The sequence below is a fragment of the Chiloscyllium punctatum genome, chromosome 42, assembly GCF_047496795.1.
Source record: "Chiloscyllium punctatum isolate Juve2018m chromosome 42, sChiPun1.3, whole genome shotgun sequence".
In the NCBI taxonomy this organism is placed as follows: Eukaryota; Metazoa; Chordata; class Chondrichthyes; order Orectolobiformes; family Hemiscylliidae; genus Chiloscyllium; species Chiloscyllium punctatum.
In genome coordinates this window covers 31220974-31230652 of record NC_092780.1, presented here as the reverse complement: position 1 = coordinate 31230652, position 9679 = coordinate 31220974, and positions in this window count along the sequence as shown.

The window sequence follows — 9679 nt, the reverse complement described above, 5'->3', positions numbered from 1 at the left end:
GCATTATGGGTGATGTAGTCCTCTATCCCGGAAGCGGTTGGTCTGAAATGGAGCGGGACACTACAACTCCCAGTGTGCCTCGCGCTCCGGCTGATCCACGTGGACCTCATCCTCAATGCAATGGAGTTGAGTTTCGAAATGTATCATTTAAATGGTTACATTGACCTTTTATTGTAATGAAATATTTTCATTAATTGTAGCTTGTACGCATTGTTGAAAAATGATGGAAACTGGGAGCAGTCCTGGTAGAAAGGGACACACACATTTCACATTGGTGTAAAAACAGAAAGTGCAAGTTTGGTAATAAGTATAGAGACGGAGTTAAAAATCACACAACACCAGGAGCGACGCTGCTTCATCAGGTGATTGTGTCGCTCCGAAAGCTAGTGTGTTTCCAATTAAACCTGTTGGACTATAACCTGGTGCTGTGTGATTTTTAACTTTATACACCCCAGTCCACCACCGGCATCTCCAAATCATGTATGGAGACAGAATTGCAGGTGGATTATAAAACCATAAAGATTGACCTTTTGTCAGAACTCCATAGTTATTAAGCAAAGGATGGGTGAGGAGAGAAAAATACAATAGTTCAATAGAATGTAAAGCATGATACTGCTGACACAAAGTTAAAAATCGTTCAGCACCAGGTTGTAGTTCAACAGGTTTTTTTGGACTATAACCTGCTGTTGTGTGATTTTTTTTTACCTTTGTCCACTCCAGTCCAACATCAGCTCCTCCACGTCATGGATAGTGCATTCAGGAGAGAGAGATGGGAATAGAAAAAGTGAAGAAACAAAAAAAAACACAGAAAAGATATATAAATAGCAACATAGCTAGTGAAATACCTGACTGAAGAAATTGAAAGAAATTCAGCTGTTGTCTGAAATTATGGACTCGAATTTGATAATGAAGACCGTTATAGAGATGCTGTTTTGAACTTTGACCTTCATTGGAACATTCAATAAGGTCAGAGTTTGGGACAGGATTATGTCAGACCAGAATCTTAGAATTATGCTTAAAATGAACAGGAATGTTTCAGGGTGGTGGAGCTAGAATTGCTCATCATATTTCTAAGTACTTGTAGATGTTGTTATAAAGGGTTTATATTTAATACTTTTTTTGTGACTTGAAATATCGATGATAACTGGATTGTACTTTGTTATGAGGTCAATGAAAGGAATTGGAACTTATTTTAAAACAAATAGTTCTTCATTGTCACATGTATTGTGATGCTTTACTGAAGAGTTGCGGCTGGATTTTCAAAGGTCAGGTTGCAGTTTGTGCTTTGGATTTTGTTTGGAGCAGTTGCTGACCAGTCTGAAGGGAAGGAGTTCCCAGATTAGTTTTCCTGTTCCAGAAATAAACTTGTTGTGCATTCATTGTGAATGGGATTGTACTTTTCAGGAATGATGGGAAGACTTATGGATACTGTGTTTCGGAACAAGCTGTGGGTTGCAAGTATCCTGGAGGCAACTGCCTATGCTTGGTAACACATGGCAGAATGCAAGACTGACAGCTATCTGAAGATGCCCCATTTTATCTTTTTTTGTTTTCAAGACTATTACTGGTCCAAAATGTTTTTCCTTGAAAGTGGTCACTGCAGGGAAAATATCTCTTTTCCTGCTGTGAGTGCAAGTGTGAGCTTCAGGTTATTTAGAACAGGGTAATGTGGTAATGAAGGTAATGTGGGATAACAGTGTGGAATAGTTATCTTTACATCTTTGCCAAATAAGTCTTGTTTCACAATAGATCAATAATTTTGTTGTTTATTAAAGAAACCTGGTTGATTGATCTTCATATTTTAAACCTAATATAGATAAGATATCTAATTGGCCAAGTCTTAGAGTTAGACAGCACAGATACAGACTCTACAGTCCAATTCTTCCACGTCCACCAGATATTCTAAACTGATCTAGTCCCAAAAGGCAGCATTTCGCCCATATCCCTGTAAACACTTCCTACTCATGTATCTATCCAGAGACCTTTTAAATATTGTAATTTTACCCACCTCCACCATCTCTGGCAGCTCGTTCTGCAAACACACCAGTCTCTGATGAAAAGATTGCCCCTGAGGTCCTTTTTAAATCTTGCCCCTCCCAGCCTAAGCCTATGTCCTCTAGTTCTGGACTCCTCTACCCTGCAAACAACAAATCTTGGCTATTCAACTTATCCATGCCTCTCATAATTTTATAAATTTCTGTAAGGTCTCCCCTCAGCTTTCAATGCCTCAGGGGAAAAATCCTGGCAATATCCTTGTAAATCCTTTCAGAACCTTTTCAAGTTGAACAATTTTTCCTATAGTAGGGAGTCCAGAAGTGAACGCAGTGTTCCAAAAATGACCTCACCAGTGCCCTCTATAGCACAACATGATGTACCAACTCCTATACTCAATGTTAACTTCCAGCTCAGTAACTGTCTCCTTGACTTGTCCGGACTTGTTCGACCTGCCTATCTTCTTTTCCACCTATCGACTCCACCCTCTCCTCCTTGACCTATCACCTTCATCTCCTCCCCCACTCACCCATTGTATTCTATGCTACTCACTCCCCACCCCCACCCTCCTCTAGCTTAACTCTCCACGCTTCAGGCTCACTACCTTTATTCCTGATGAAGGGCTTTTGCCCGAAATGTCGATTTCGCTGCTCGTTGGATGCTGCCTGAACTGCTGTGCTCTTCCAGCACCACTAATCCTATACTCAACGTCCTGACCAATAAAGGAAAGCATTCCAAACACTGCCTTCACTGCCCTATCTACTTGCGACTCCACAGTGCATCTGCCCTTGATGTTCTCTTTGTTTGGCAACTCACTCCACTCGGGCCCAACCATTACTGTATAAGTCCTGCCCTAATTTGACTTACCAAAATGCAATACATCACAGTTGTCTATATTAAACTCCATCTGCCACTCCTCGGTCCAATGACCCATCCCGTTTTACCAGGAGAAAACTCATTTGCTGTCATCTTACAAAACTTAAACTTTCTCAGCTGCAGATAAGTCCGTCAGAGTTTTAACCAAATGTTTCTGGTCTGGAGATTTTAAATCAGACCCCTTACACTGAGGTAACATATTAACAATTCTAACTCTCCTTTCTCTTTCACAGCAGCAACTAGTTTATGTGCCTGCTTCAGCTAAGAACCCAGCTGAGCTGTCTAAACTGAAACTTAACTAAAAACCATTTGTTTCAAGCTATGAGTTCTTCCTTTAAGCTCCCCTCCCCAAAATAAAATTCCAGGACCTTCTCTTAATGCACTTGACTGTTTATTATGCTTGCTCCTAAACTCTTCTAATGTGAATAAAAAATAAAGTTACCTTCCAGGATGTCTTTTTCTTATAAGTAAAAACAATGACTGCAGATGCTGAAAACCAAATACTGGATTAGTGGTGCTGGAAGAGCACAGCAGTTCAGGCAGCATCCAACGAGCAGCGAAATCGACGTTTCGGCAAAAGCCCTTCATCAGGAATAAAGGCAGTGAGCCTGAAGCGTGGAGAGATAAGCTAGAGGAGGGTGGGGATGGGGAGAGAGTAGCATAGAGTACAATGGGTGAGTGGGGGAGGAGATGAAGGTGATAGGTCAAGGAGGAGAGGGTGGAGTGGATAGGTGGAAAAGAAGATAGGCAGGTCGGACAAGTCAAGGAGACAGTAACTGAGCTGGAAGTTTGAAACTAGGATGAGGTGGGGGAAGGGGAAATGAGGAAGCTGTTGAAGTCCACATTGAGGCCCTGGGGTTGAAGTGTTCCGAGGCGGAAGATGAGGCGTTCTTCCTCCAGGCGTCTGGTGGTGAGGGAGCGGCGGTGAAGGAGGCCCAGGATCTCCATGTCCTCGGCAGAGTTGGAGGGGGAGTTGAAATGTTGGGCCACGAGGCGGTTTGGTTGATTGGTGCGGGTGTCTCGGAGATGTTCCCTAAAGCGCTCTGCTAGGAGGCGCCCAGTCTCCCCAATGTAGAGGAGGCCACATCGGGAGCAACGGATACAATAAATGATATTGGTGGATGTGCAGGTGAAACTTTGATGGATGTGGAAGGCTCCTTTAGGGCCTTGGATAGAGGTGAGGGAGGAGGTGTGGGCACAGGTTTTATAGTTCCTGCGGTGGCAGGGGAAAGTGCCAGAATGGGAGGGTGGGTCGTAGGGGGGTGTGGACCTGACCAGGTAGTCACGGAGGGAACGGTCTTTGCGGAAGGCGGAAAGGGGTGGGGAGGGAAATATATCCCTGGTGGTGGGGTCTTTTTGGAGGTGGTGGAAATGTCGGTGGATGATTTGGTTGATGCGAAGGTTTGTAGGGTGGAAGGTGAGCACCAGGGGCGTTCTGTCCTTGTTACGGTTGGAGGGGTGGGGTCTGAGGGCGGAGGTGCGGGATGTGGACGAGATGCGTTGGAGGGCATCTTTAACCACGTGGGAAGGGAAATTGCGGTCTCTAAAGAAGGAGGCCATCTGGTGTGTCCTATGGTGGAACTGGTCCTCCTGGGAGCAGATACGGCGGAGGCGGAGAAATTGGGAATACGGGATGGCATTTTTGCAAGAGATAGGGTGGGAAGAGTTGTAATCCAGGTAGCTATGGGAGTCAGTGGGTTTGTAAAAAATGTCAGTGTCAAGTCGGTCGTCACTAATGGAGATGGAGAGGTCCAGGAAGGGGAGCGAGGTGTCAGAGATAGTCCAGGTAAATTTAAGGTCAGGGTGGAATGTGTTGGTGAAGTTGATGAATTGCTCAACCTCCTCGCGGGAGCACGAGGTGACATTTCCGCCACCTCCAAAAAGACCCCACCACCAGGGATATATTTCCCTCCCCACCCCTTTCCGCCTTCCGCAAAGACCGTTCCCTCCGTGACTACCTGGTCAGGTCCACACCCCCCTACGACGCACCCTCCCATTCTGGCACTTTCCCCTGCCACCGCAGGAACTATAAAACCTGTGCCCACACCTCCTCCCTCACCTCTATCCAAGGCCCTAAAGGAGCCTTCCACATCCATCAAAGTTTCACCTGCACATCCACCAATATCATTTATTGTATCCGTTGCTCCCGATGTGGCCTCCTCTACATTGGGGAGACTGGGCGCCTCCTAGCAGAGCGCTTTAGGGAACATCTCCGAGACACCCGCACCAATCAACCAAACCGCCTCGTGGCCCAACATTTCAACTCCCCCTCCCACTCTGCCGAGGACATGGAGGTCCTGGGCCTCCTTCACCGCCGCTCCCTCACCACCAGACGCTTGGAGGAAGAACGCCTCATCTTCCGCCTCGGAACACTTCAACTCCAGGGCATCAATGTGGACTTCAACAGCTTCCTCATTTCCCCTTCCCCCACCTCATCCTAGTTTCAAACTTCCAGCTCAGTTACTGTCTCCTTGACTTGTCCGACCTGCCTATCTTCTTTTCCACCTATCCACTCCACCCTCTCCTCCTTGACCTATCACCTTCATCCCCTCCCCCACTCACCCATTGTACTCTATGCTACTCTCTCCCCACCCCCACCCTCCTCTAGCTTATCTCTCCACGCTTCAGGCTCACTGCCTTTATTCCTGATGAAGGGCTTTTGCCCGAAACGTCGATTTCGCTGCTCGTTGGATGCTGCCTGAACTGCTGTGCTCTTCCAGCACCACTAATCCAGTATTATGTCTTTTTCTTATACTGTGTTTTAAAAGAAATCACCATGGCTCCGTGACTATTAGACTTAGCTGAGTGCAACAAAGCCAAATGAGTGAACTGGAAATTTAGATCAAGTGGGTGTTCAATGCAATGGTGGGAGAGAGATGCTTTTACTAATATTTACTGCAATAAATGATCCAGAACAAGAGATGTACTGGAAAAGGACAAAAGGCATGGATCGAGCGGCGACATGCAGTGAGACTAGCAGGACTGTGGCTCACCATTACATGATAAGACAGTAGCTGATTGGTGAGTCGGATTATTTCTTGTCTTTTGCCCTACAATTGTCTAAGTTACGAGGTTCTTGCAAGCTGAGTGCATGAGGTTGGGAATTTCAAGGAGGATGAGCGAACCAACAATGGCACCGTGGTATAGGAAGCCATTCAAGTGGGAGAGAAAATAACAATAACTTAGTGGTAGCGAGGGGTATAATTAGGGACATAGATACAGTTCTTTGCAGCCATGAGTGAGATTCCTTAGGGCTGTGTTGCTGTCCAGTGCCAGGTAAAAGGAAATGTCCTTGGGATTGAAAAAGAAGTCATAGAATCCCTACAGTGTGGAAACAGGCCCTTCAGCCCAGCAAGTCCACACCAATCCTCCAAAGAGTATCTCACCCAGACCCATTCCCATATTATCCTACATTATCCTACATGACTAATGCACCTAACCTACACATTCCTGAACACTATGGGCAATTTAGCTTGGCCATTTCACCTAACATGCACATCTTTGGATTGTGGGAGGAAACCAGAGCAAACCCATGTAGTGTCAGGGAGAATGTACAAAGTCACCTGAGGCTGGAATCGAATCAGGGTCGCTGACGCTGTGAGGCAGCAGTGCTAGCCAGTGAACCACCCCAGAAATTGGAGTGGGAGAGGAAGGATCTAATCGTTGTCAACCATGTCACTACCAATGACATTGATGGGACTGGAAAGGTGGTTCTGCTGAAAATGAAAACAATTAGGTGATCAATTAAAAAGCTGAATCACCAAAGTAATAATCCCTGAAATACTGCCTGAGCCACAGACAAACTGGCATAGGGTAAATAAACTCAAGAAGTTGAATATGTGGCTCAAAGACTGGTGTTGGTGGAGTGTGTTTCAGTTCATGGGACACTGGTACAATGGCTAGGATAGAATGTAGCTGCTTCAGTGGAACATGCTTCACTGGAACTGCATTGGGACCAATATCCTGGTAAAGTAAATAATTAGCGCTGTAGAGATGGTTTTAAGTTTAATTAGAGGTGTGAGGTTTTGGGTGAGGGGAAAATGTAGGTTTACAAATCCAAAGGGTATATCAGAATTACAAGGGATCTATTTGGATGATACCGAGAGTGAGACAGGAAGGGCTGGAGTCTACAATCAGAAAAACAGCAGTAAATAGGGTCAAAGGTAGGGAATATAGTAAAAGGTCAAAATTAGTGGCTAGTTACATTTATTCATGTAGTTTTCTGAACAAACAAAATGGATTAATGGCATAAGGAGAAGATAACGGGTTTGATCTTGTGGTCACTACAGAGACAGAGTCACAAGGAAATCAGTGCTTTGAAGGGAGTATATGAATTTTTGAAAGGACAGCCATGAAAAAAAGGTGGAGAGTTAGCTTTGTTAGGATGGAATGGATTAAGTACAACACCAAGAAATGATCTTGGATAGGAAGATGTAGAATCCATGAGTGGAGACAAGAAATAATAAGGGGAAGAAGACACTAGGAAGAGTAGTCTACAATCGCCTTTACAGTAGGACAGATATCTCTGGAGGAGAATGAGCTGCTTTTGCTCTGCAGAAAAACCATCTCAACCCTGAAAATAGTCAGTTCATTTTCCCTTTCCAGTTGCTGTAAGCTGAACTTTTATTTGATAAGTCAAGGACCTTGATTCGTATGAAACAACCACTCTGTGCCTCTTGCAAACTAGTGAAAATATCTGGAGAAAGAAGATCAAGAAGCAGCATTCTGATTGGCGCAATAATTGTCTCCACTAACCCTGTGAAGTGATGACTGAACTACCTTCTCAGTCTTTCCTTTTACCCATAACACACCACGGTTTTCCCCTGTCTGTCTGCCTGTGCGTGTTTACAGGGGAGTTTATACTATTAGAGTTACGTGTCAGTGGTTCATAATTGTTTATCTGTGGTCAGAATCTACTTACTCGTAATCAATAGTCATTGTAGTCAATAACTGATTGTCCCAGAGCAATGTCCAATAATGAAAAGTGTTGCAGAAAAGAGATCAAGGAATTGATAGAAACATAGAAACGAGGGGCAATCCCTGAAGCCTGCTCCATCATTCAAAATGATCATGGCTAATCCTCTATCTTAATGCCATAATCCCACTTTCTCCTCATACCCCTTGACGTCTTTAATATCTAAAGACATAGCTTTTGTTTTTTTGAAGTAGGTAAAACATTTACCTTTATAGTCATGTAGCATAGAAACAGAACCTTTGGCCCATCATGTCTATGCTGACCAATAAACACCAAACTGCACCAATCCCATTTACCTGCACTTTGCTCATAGCCTACTACATCCTGGTATTTTAAGTACTCCTCGAAATGCTTCTTAAATGTTGGATAGTACCAACCTCCACCACCCTCAGAGGCAGCACATTTCATATTTCTGCCATCGTCTGGATAAAATAATTTTTCCTCAGGTCTCCTCTAAACCACTTGCTCCTCACCTTAACTTAGCATTCTGAACTTAGACACATCTGCAATGGGGGAGAGAGTCTCACAATCTATTCTGTCCATGCTTTGGAGACGCCGGTGTTGGACTGGTGTGTACAAAGTTAAAAATCACACAACACCAGGTTATAGTTCAAAAGGCTAGTGCTTCCAAATACATTTGTTGGACCATAACCTGGTGTTGTGTGATTTTTAACTTTATTCTGTCCATGCCTCTCATAATTTTGTGTAGCTCAATCAGACTGCTCCCTCAGCCGCCTCTGCTCCAAGGAAAACAAACAAAGCCTATCAAGTGTCCTCTCATAACTGAGACTTTTCATTCCAGGCACCATTATGGTGCATTTCTTCTGCATCCTCTCAAGTGTAATCACATCCTTCAGATAATGTGGTGATGAGAACTGCGTACAATATTTCATCTGTGGCCTAATCAATGTTTAATAAAATTGTACCAAGACTTCCTTGCTCCTATATTCTAAGCCCTTATGAAGACAATCATCCTGTTTGCTTTCTTCACTATCCTGCCTACCTGTGCTGGCATTTTCATGGACCTATGGACCTGGACACTACAGGTCCTCAGTGCTCCCTAGAGCCTACTGTACATTGTGTGTGTCCTTCCCTTATTAGACCTCCCAAAATGCATCACCTTGTATTTATCAGGATTAAATTCTATCTGCCATCGCTGTGCCCAATTTACCAGTTGAACAATATCAGATTGTGGCCTGAGACTATTCTCCTCAGTATCAACAACACAACCAATTTTTGGGTTTTCTGTAAATTTATGAATTATGCTATATACATTAAAATTCAAGTTGTTAATGTAAATAACATTAAATGGCAACAGTCCCAGCACTGCATCATGTGGTACACTACTGGTCACAGGCTTCCAATCACAAAAACACTTCACCATTACTGTTTGCCTCCTAATTGTAAGCCAGTTTGGATCCAGTTTGTCAACTTGCCTTGAATCTGATGGGCTCTTATCTACTGGACCAACCTTCCATGTGGGACCTTGTCAAAGGCCTTACTAAAGTCCCTGTAAGCCATATTAACCACACTACGCTCATCAATATATTTAGTCACCTTTTCAAAAAACTCAAATTATTCAAACAGGAGCTTCCTCTAACAAATCTGTGCTGTCTATCACTAATCATTCTCTGCCATTCCAAATATTGATTAATCCTGTCTCTCAGAATTTTTTCCAATACTTTCTCCACTACTGACATGATACTAATTGGTCTGTAATTATCTGGCTTGTCTGTGCTACACTTCTTGGACAAAGGAACCACATTAACTATTCTCCAGTCATCTGGTACTTCATCTGTGGCCAGTGAAGTTTGAAATATTTCTGAGAGCAATGTC